This window comes from Tupaia chinensis, unplaced genomic scaffold (genome assembly GCF_000334495.1).
Source record: "Tupaia chinensis unplaced genomic scaffold, TupChi_1.0 Scaffold000047_1, whole genome shotgun sequence".
NCBI classification, from domain to species: domain Eukaryota; kingdom Metazoa; phylum Chordata; class Mammalia; order Scandentia; family Tupaiidae; genus Tupaia; species Tupaia belangeri.
In genome coordinates, this window is record NW_006159505.1 from 2,373,644 (window position 1) to 2,384,081 (window position 10,438).

The 10,438-nt window shown below is 39.8% G+C and overlaps 1 protein-coding gene and 1 long non-coding RNA gene across 4 annotated transcripts in view; one reads left to right on the forward strand and one right to left on the reverse strand.

Moving 5' to 3' along the window:
* FCHSD2 (FCH and double SH3 domains 2) overlaps positions 1-10,438 on the reverse strand; it is a 252,607-nt gene that overhangs the window by 196,517 nt on the left and 45,652 nt on the right. The gene's annotated exons all lie outside the window — the stretch shown is intronic.
* Positions 1-10,438, forward strand: part of LOC102469785 (uncharacterized) — a 30,369-nt gene that overhangs the window by 12,989 nt on the left and 6,942 nt on the right. The window contains exon 3 of one of the 2 annotated variants that reach the window (XR_003550334.1): positions 508-601. This is a non-coding gene — a long non-coding RNA (uncharacterized LOC102469785). The remainder of the gene's footprint in view (positions 1-507; positions 602-10,438) is intronic. The other variant, XR_003550333.1, reaches the window with a different exon arrangement.

The following is a 10,438-nucleotide window of genomic DNA, read 5'->3' on the forward strand; positions in this document are numbered from 1 at the left end:
AGAGTCAGAAAGCGAGAAATCATCCCCCAGGGGGGATGGTCACGCCGCAATCCCTTCTCCGTTCTCCTCTTGGGATCTTGGGCACGCGCACACACGCGCGTGGCGTGAGTTTTGAGCCACCGGGTCCGGGACGTGAACCGCGGTCGACTACGTTGGAGTCCAGCGACATAGCCATTATGCTAACTGCTGGTCCCCAGTTAATAAAAACTTTTAAGGAGAATATGCATTACATAATGCCTACAAATGGGATAACAAGTGCTTTACCTGAACACTTAGGGAAGACATGGTCCCTTCTATTCTGAAACTGCTCTAACTAGAGAACAGCTTGTCATCCTGATCTTTCTACTTCTTGTTACTAGTTCAGTGCTGCAGAGCTATTTTTAAAAATTAGATTCCATTCATGTACATATATGAGAAATTTGTATCACAGATTATTGGAAGTGCAATTTCTTCGACCAAATTTTTCCAAACAACATGATTTCCAGCCCTACTACCATCTTCCTCCAGATGTGCTTTCGTCCACCAATGTCTCTTAAAATGTCTCCAGGTCTAGAATATGAGAACGAAGAGGGTAGAGGGAGCAGAAGACAGAAGATTCTGGGTAAGTTACTTTGCTTGACTTTTTGTCCTCATCTGTAAAATGGAAATAATACTAATACCCCCAAGGGGTGATTGAGAAAACCTAAGTGAGTTAATGCATGTAAAGTGGTTAACACAGTGCCTGACACATAAGTTCTCCACATATGTTATTCAACCTACCCTAGCCAGAAAGCGGAGTCTCCAGTATACACTGAAACCTATGTGATGGTTTTTGATCAGTGGTTGGACTAGGGGACTCAAACTCAGCTAATAGGACCAGACAAACAAACAAGCAAACAAAATCTAATGAAGATGTGTGCAGACCAATGTACCCCTGTGTTTAAAAAAAAAAGCAAAAAGGACCAGCAGGTGGCATGATGGTTAAGGTGCTGGACTCCCACCTGGTTGACTGCGGTTCACATCCTGGACCCAGTGGCTTAAAAATCATGCCAAGAGGAGACTAGAAAAGGAACTCCATTGTGACCATCCCCCTTAAGGAGGTGGTTTCTCACTTTCCCTTCACTGTCGCTCACTCTGTCTCTGTCTCAGGAGAGCACACATACCCTATGACAAAAAACTCAAGTAAATAAATAAAGCAAAAGTCTAAAGAAAAAGAGGTACATTAATATACAAAAGGTTCAATACCACAGCTCTAGTTCGAATTCTGCACTTTACCCACCCAGTTTTATCCAGACCTGGCAACGAACCTCATTCATAGAAAAGGGAGATCTGTGGAGGAAAAAAGTGGGGAGCAGCACAAACAAGCTTCCCCCCCTCTTATAAGAAGTATGCCACAGAACAGCCATGAAAAGAAGGAACCACAAGCAAATCTACGTGCCCAGGAGTATGTAATTTTACTTACATCCACCATTCTTTCTTTTAGAAAAGTTCTTAAAACTTTTAAATAAAAGTTGGAACTATCGCAAATATTTTTAAAAATTGAACTACCTCAAACATTTTGAGACAAAGATTAGTTTCCTCTTCCAAATGTATTTCTAATCACTGCTGCAATCAAAGGAAACATGAAAATAAGATTTAAAAATCATTCTATAAATAAGCATCCACATGAACACAAAAAATAACCCTCAGTGTCGCCCTGGTGGACCTCCGTCATGGGAGCTGTCCTGTCTCAATGTTCTACAGCAAAGCTGTAGAGAGCTTCAAGTGTACAGACCACCGCTCCTGCTCCTCTCTAACAGAGATGGACAGAACGCTAACTGCACACAGCTAAACTAACCTACACGTTAAAGCTTCTATACAGGAGAAAGAAACTAAAAATGAATCCCCACCCAATTTACATAACACTAAATTCCTGGGTAGTATGCCCAACTCTTCATAAATTTATTTCTTAAAAGAATAAAAATGATTAAAAAAAATTTAGGTACGAGAGTATGATACCACAGGGTCCATGTTTACTCTGTTTGTCCTTAGGCAGGGAGACGCCCTTAAAGTCCACAACGTTTTCCTGTTCTTTCTCTCCAGCCACAGTAACCTTTTGTATCCTGCCTTCACTCCTAGCATTCTGCCAAAGACTACAGGAAGTACATTAATACACAGAACTTGCCTGTAGTAATTTCAGTTTGGGTCTTGCAAATTATTTTACCAACACCTCAGAGGTGGGCTAACTACAGTCAGAAGCCAGACTTGATTGTACTCTGATATTTAAAGTTGCTCAGGGATTTTTTTTTTTTTTTTTTGGCATGGCTTCTGTGTTTTCAGAGATTCATTCGTTATGTTTGTATAAATAGATATGCGATACATCTGTTATTTCTAGAGAATTACAAAGCGAACTTCGCAAACCATGCTTAGACATAAAACATTAATATTCTTGTAGAAAATTGAAACAGCAAAGCAACTTGAAAAAGCTCACTGCTTAATTCTCTTCAAGTGTAAATAGGTTCTATAATATTTTTCTTCTTACATTCTTCTAAAGATGTATTACAAGTTAACTTTGCATTTGCTTGAGGCACAGTTTTTGAACTTGCTGTCATATGATCAATCCCTGCTGAATTCTTTCCTTTGCACTAGTGTTCTACTGGGAAGGCTCAACTCTGTGCTCTCAGAATCTCACAAATAATCTTTCTGGCCAATCAACCCTCCGTATGCGGAATGACAACACAGTGCTAGAAATAATTCCAGAAAGGTCATTCTTTCCCATTTGACCATAATGCCATCTCAGTGGCTTTCAAGAGAAAGAAGTTAATGTATTTATTGGAAAACCACACATGACCAGAGAACAGAAGATGATCTGTAAGTATAAAGACTTCTTCCTCTGGTTTTGAAAACTGCTATATCCACAATACCTAGAAGAGTAGTCAATAAATATTTTCTCAACATATAAAAACCGGTGGATCTTAAAATAAACTTCTAACTTTAAAATAGTACTTCATCACAAAAACAAAATGTGGAAATCCTTCTAGAGCATAAGATTGCAGTCATTTCATGGTCTAACCAGGGAAACAAACATTCACAACAGTGAGTACCAGACAGAGACGAACTACCAACAAAACTACTAAAGAGGACAAAATACACTACCATATTTTAAAAGAATGTTTTGGGGACCAGCAGGTGGTAAGGTGGTTAAGGCACTGGACACTCCCACACGGCCGACCACAGTTCGAGTCCTGGACCTGGTGGCTGTCCTCCCTCTCTCTCTCTCTTTATCTCTCTCTCTCTCTGTGTTTCTCTGTGGTCAAATTAAAATAAAATGAATGAATAAATAAAATTAAATAAATAATTTTTAAAAGAATGTTTTAAAATTCATAACTTAATAGAGGAAATAAATAAAAAGTTCAGAGCCAGTTACTTATTCAGATTTGAATTCCACTTCTCTGGGCACAGACCTAGTTGGTAGTGGTATGGCTAAATGCACCAAGAAGATCAGCACTGTCGGTAAATATGGGACCTGCTATGGTGCCTCCTTCCAGAAAATGGTGAAGAAAATTGAAATCAGCCAGCACGCCAAGTACACCTGCTCCTTCTGTGGCAAAAACAAGATGAAGACACAGGCTGTGGGGATCTGGCACTGTGGTTCCTGCATGAAAATGGTATCCGGTGGTGCCTGGACATGCACCACCACTTCGGCCTTCACAGTCAAGTCTGCCATCAGCAGACTGAAGGAATTGAAAGACCAGTAGAAGCTCCATAGACATTTGGAATATCACTAGCCTACAATAAATGGGTTAATTTATGTAACAAAAAAAATTTGTTTAATTCCATTTCTTTTTGAGGTATTTAAATACTCTTGCCTATTAAGATTATGTACCAGTGGCAAATACTGGGTTCTTGGGAAAGTTATGACATACTTTTCTAGTTTTTCTATGCAAAAATGTGTCATGACTTTCCCAACAACCCAATAAGAGTCAAAATTGTAGATCTTCCCAAGAAAGGAAGTTTATAATAGTATTATCACCAAACATTATGATTAGATAGTATGGTAACAGGCTCTTCGTATTATTTCCAATAAAACTACTAACAGACTTGCTGAAGAAAAATTCTGTAATAATGACAAATGCTCTAAATTTCAGCTCATTAAAATGTAATAATGTAATAAAGATACACAGGCTTTTACATTTAAAAAGCTTTAATGACTAAAACTGACATGTGTAAAGTAAAATTAAAATAAATTCTCTAATGCTTGATTTTTCTCTAAGCCTTGCCAAATCCCTCCCCATAACAAAACTTCTATTTTAAGGGCACCAGCAAAATGTGACATAGCAAAAATATACAGAATGACTGGGTCATCGGGAAAGTCATGGCACATTTTTGCATGGAAAAACATAGAAAAATGACCTCCCTGACGACCTAATAGATGAGATACTTGGAAACTGTAAGAATCTACTATCATTACTATAGATTCAATCAGGCTTGAAAGCTGGCAGTATCGGTGTTACTGCTTTCTGATCTATCAAAGCCACCAAAACGAACCCTCCAATCTTATCAGGCTCGCCATCACCTCTATGCAGTATGACAGTGTGCCGCAGAACGATGTTTTTGTCAACAACAGACCATGTAAACAACTGTGGTCCCAGAAGACTGTAACAGGCTAAACCATGTACCCTACGTATGCAGCAGGCTGTACCATTAGGTTTGTGTAAATACACTCCACAATATTTGTACAACAACAAAATTGCCTAATGATACATTTCTTAAAAAACATATCCTGGGGGAACCAGCAGTTAGCGTAATGGCTATGTCGCTGAACTCCCATGTAGCCGCCAGTGGTTTGAGTCCCAGACCCAGTGGCTTAAACTAAGGCCAGGCGCGTGTGCGTGCATGCCCAAGATCACGAGAAGAGAAAGGAGGAGAAGGGATTGTGGCGTGGTCTTCCCCCTGGGGGGTGATTTCTCACTTTCTGTCTCTCTCTGTCTTTCTGGTGAGCGCGCGTGCCCTATAGCAAAAAAAAAAAAGTCACAGACCTAGAGGCTGGCTTTCTCACTTTTCCTTTCTCCCTCTCTCGTCAAATTTAAAAATAATAATAACAAATGGAATCAAAAAAATAATTTTTTTTATTAAAAAATATGCTTGCTTAAGTGACCCATGACTATATTCTTGCTAAATTTAACCTTTTTAATCATGAAGAAAAAAGGGAAAAACCCCACATGCACAACATTTAACAAAAGACCAGACTCTTCAAAAAAATCAATGTCATGAAAAACAAAGGCTTAGTAAGACAGATGGTCAGTGGCATGTGGTTAAGGTGGCTGGATCCCTCATGACTAACTGCATGGTTCGCACCCCAATCCAATGGCTTGAAAAACATGCAGGTCACATGTGCATGTCTGCCCAATATCCTGAAAGGAAGGAGAAATGGAGGAAAAGGGGTTGTGGCATGACCGTCCCCAAGGAAAGATGCTTTCTCACTTTCTCTCCTCTCTCTCCCACAAGGGCACACGCTCTCTGGCCAAAAAAGAAGGGAAGAAAAAAGGCATAAGAAATATTCTAATAAAATCAAGAGACATATCTATCAAATGCAACGTATAAAACTTAACTGAATCTTTGGGAACCAGCAGTTGGCGTAATGGCTATGTCGCTGGACTCCCACGCAGTCGACCTCAGTTTGCGTCTCGGACCCAGTGGCTTAAACTCACACCGGGCGCGTGTGCGTGCGTGCCCAAGATCCCAAGAGGAGAATGGAGGAGAAGGGACTGCGGCGCGACCATCCCCCCTGGGGGGTGATTTCTCGCTTTCTGTCTCTATGTCTCTCTCTGTCTATCTGGCGAGCGCACGCACCCTATAGCGAAAACCTCTCCAAAAAAAAAAAACCACTTAACTGAATCTTTATGGAAAAAAATGGCTATAATAGGCATTTAGTAATAAATAAATAACAGTAAATCTGAAAATGAACTAAATATTAGATGACCCTGGGAACAGCAGATGAAGGAACTGTTATATTGCTGGACTCCCACATGGCCGACTGGCTTGAATCCCAGACCAGAGGCTTGAAACTAACGCTGGCACTTATGTGTACGTGCTCAAGATCCTGAGAGTGGAAGAGAAGGGACTGGGGCATGGCCATCCCCCAGAGGTGGGATTTCTCTTTGTCTCTGTCTCTCCAGTGAATGCATGTACCTTATAGCAAAAATTATATATATATATATATGTGTGTGTGTGTGTGTGTGTGTGTGTGTGTGTGTGTATTAGATGACATTATAGAGTTATTACTCATCTTGGATGTGATAATGAGATTGTAATTATTTGGAAAATGTTCTTTTCTCAGAAGATGAGATGTGAATGTGAGGAAGTGAAGGGACCATGATGGCTCCAGTTACTTCTAGCTTATAGTCCCACTTTATGAAATGATTAACTAAAGCAAATGTGTCAAAAAGGTAATAAGGGGTTAAGGGTGGAAATGAATATAGTTCTTCAATATATGATTTTTTTCCACTATCTCTGTAGATTTCAAGTAAAAAGTCAGACCAAAAAGTCATCAGCTCTGGTCAAGCAGTACCACGGTTAAGCACTGTGCACAGAAAGCCATACAGCATCACTGATGGGCATTCGAATCCCAGCGCTAGTGTTTTGAAAAACAAGCGGCCAGGGGTGCATGCACATCCAAAATGCTGATGGGGTGGAGAAATGGAAGAATAAGGACTGTGGCGTGACCATGCCCCATGGGGAGAGAGGGTGTTTTCTGTCTTTGGCAAATATATACATCCTGTCTAAATTTTTTTTAAAAAGTCACTAGGCTAAAACATCTCTTCATATTTCAATTCAATTCATTAAAAAAAATACAAAATCCAAGGCTGTATAACATAATGGAAAATCCAATTTGTAAATCTCTTTATGGCTTAAACTAATAGCTCTTCTTGATTCTTGTCACAGACACACTTAGATAACTTGGATTAGAAAGAAAATTTCCATAAAGCGGATCCTGTTGCATGTATTTCAATTACAAAATATGAATTACAACTATTTTAGGACATAGTGAAAAATCTAACACAGTTAAGGAGTTATTCAAATGAAACAAAACATGTTCTCATATTAGGAGAGTTTTTACATAGCTTTTCCCAAGTGAAAAGGGCCTCTCATTACTTCACTTCATAACCTTTCCCGGAGAAGTCTGACAGACTATCTACTACATGCAAAGATTCTCCAATTTAATCCACCATTCCTCTTCCACTAGGGAAACCTGTTACCTTTATCTAGGTAAAGATAATTCATGGAGATAAGGAAAACCATCCAACACAAGAGAGAAGATCATTCAATATTGTGTCCACACAGATTAAGAAACATTTTCATATTCCTTAGTACATCTGGTCTCCAGAACTAGCCTGAGAAGAAGGGGGAAAAAGGTCTTCATTCCCCTTTCAAAAATGAAAGGGGGAGGGGAGTCCAAAAAAATGAACTAAGTTTTCCAATATCATTAATTTAGGTTTACTTCAGACTGAAACTCATTCCTTTAACTTATGACTGTATTTAAAAAGAGAATCAGGGGACCAGCAGTTAGCATAATGGCTATGTCGCTGGACTCCCATGTAGTCAACTGCGGTTCGCGTCCCGGACCCGGTGGCTTAAAACTCACGCTGGGCACATATGCGTGCGTGCCCAAGATCCCGAGAGGAGAATGGAGGAGAAGGGACTGCGGCGTGGCCATCCCCCCTGGGGGGTGATTTCTTGCTTTCTGTCTCTTTGTCTGTCTCTGTCTGTCTGGCGAGTGCATGTGCCCTATAGCAAAAACCTCTCCAAAAAAAAAAAAAAAGAAAAGAAAAGAAAATCAGGAGGCTGGCAGGTGGCATACTGGTTAAAGGCACTGGATTCCCACATGGCCAACCACAGTTTGAGTCCTGGGCCTGGCAGCTTGCTTTCACACTTTCCCTTTCTCTCTCTCTCTGGTCAAATAAAATAATTAATCAATCAATCAATAATAACAAATGGAATTAAATAAATAAATAATTCTTTAAAAAAAGAAAGAAAATCAGTGTCCTATTTCCTGTCTATAAATTTAAAAATGTGTAGTCAGTGGCTAATGCAATAAGTACAAATAAGGCAATAAGATACCTATTCCTATACATTAAAAAAATAACTTTTGAAGAAAAAGAGAAACTACTGTCTTCTCTCTAGAGATTATTTAATTAGCAATACTTTATGTATTTTAGAAAAAAAGAGCTCGTTAGAAGTTAAATTTATTTCAGGTCACCAGGTTGTGTGGAGGTTAAGGCACTAAATTCCACAAAGCCAACTCTGCGATTCAAGTCCCAGATTCAGGAGCTTGAAACCCACACCAGTCATGTGTGCGTGCCCAAAATCCTGAGAGGAGAATGGAGAAGAAGGGATTGCAGAGTGGCCATCTCCCCTAGGGAGTGATTTCTCACTTTTCCTCTGTCTCTCTCTCTCTCTCTGATGAGTATACACACCTTAGAGCAAAACTGCTTTTTAAATAATTATTAAAAGTTTAATTTATTTCCTTTTTCCTTTTTTTTTCCTTCTTTTTTTAGAGAGAGACTTTTGCTATAGGGCTTGTGCACTCGCTACAGAGATGGAGAAAGAAAGTGAGAACTCACCCCCCGGGGGGTGATGACCACATCGCAATCCCTTCTCCATTCTCCTCCCAGGATCCTGGGCTTGCAGTGCATCCACGCCCAGCTTGAGTTTGAAGCCACTGGGTCTGGGACTTGGTTGGCCATGTGGGAATCCAGTGACATAGCCACTACACTATCTTCCAGCTCCTTTATTTCATCATTTAAGACATCATTTTAGGGGCAGCCCATGCCCTGGTAGTTAAGGTGGCCAACATGTCCAGCCGTGCAGTTTTGAGTTCCAGACCTGGTGGCTTGAGAAATATGCTGGGTGCATGTGTGCATGTCCAAAATCCCAAAAGAAGGAAGAGACAAAGGAGAAGAAGACTGTGGGTGTGATCATGTCCCATGAGGGATGCTCTCTTTCTCTCTCTCTCTGTCTGAAACACAAACACCTTCTGATAAATAAATGAAAAAGAGAGAGAGAGAGAGAGAGAGAGAGAGAGTCATTTTATAATATGTTAGGCCAAATGTTACCCCTCAAATATCTAAAAGTTACATGAACTTTCTCAATCTCTACTTAAAAAGACAAACTGTATACAAATATAACATGTTATTCTTATTGGATGATATGACTATTTTATTTTACAATATATTCTTCAGTCTATGCAAAACAAACAAACAAACAAACAAAAAGCCACTAGGGATATTCTGTCTTTAATGTCTTCCTCGAAGTTTCAGCTTTTCTTCAATGAAAATACCGCATAGCCCAGGAGGAATAAAATAAACGAATTTCATCAGAGGATTGCAACAGGGAGACCTCATGATGCAAACTCAAGACCTTCCCATATGAGTTCAGCATCAGAGAGCACTGCGTCACCCTGAACCACCATGGCTGGTCCATATATTTATAAATTTAAAAACGTTCTGTACAGAATGGCTATATGAGTACTCAAAGTATGGTTTCTACTGAATGTGTATTTTTTTTTTTTGGAGAGATTTTCACTGTAGGGCGCGTGCGCTCGCCAGACAGACAGAGAGAAACATAGAGACAGAAAGCGAGAAATCACCCCCCAGGGGGGATGGTCATGCCACAATCCCTTCTCCTCCATTCTCCTCTTGGGATCTTGGGCACGCACGCACACGCGCCTGGCGTGAGTTTTAAGCCATCGGGTCCGGGACACGAACCGCGGTCGACTACGTGGGAGTCCAGCGACATAGCCATTACGCTAACTGCTGGTTCCCTGAATGTGTATTTTTTTAATGTTTATATTTTTTACTCAATGTTATGTGATATTACAGATTAGTTTGGAGAGCAGCCCTGTTACATTTTATTTTCAAACATTTTATATATATATATATATATATACACACACACACACACACACACATATACATATAGTGATTTTCAAGCTGCCAGGTCTAGGGCTTGAACCGCTGTTGGCCATGGGGAAATCCAGAGCCTTAGCCACTACGCCACTCGCTGACTCGAATGTGTATTTCTTTTTTTTTTTTTTTTTTAGATGGGTCATAAAATTTATATTTTCAGGGTTAGTGTTTAAAAATATGAAATACTTCAACCAATCACAGAAGAATGTATGACTTACAGTTATTCTGTCAGTTTAAATAATAGGGAAAAAAATACATAGTAGTGACTATTTACGGTGTAGACATTTTAATTCTCCTCTTCACATTTTCAGTGACTGTTTCCCACAGCTATCATCAACCAGGTCTCTCAGACGAGATAAATGGTGCAGAGCCTTTTGAAGTGACCTAGTAATAGGAATCATACTTTCTTCCAACTGTGATTTAGAGAAATCATCTTCTGAAACTTGCTTAATCTCTTCTTTGGGCTCTGTGGTTTTATTCTGACTGAAACTTTCTTGTACTGCTTGAAGATT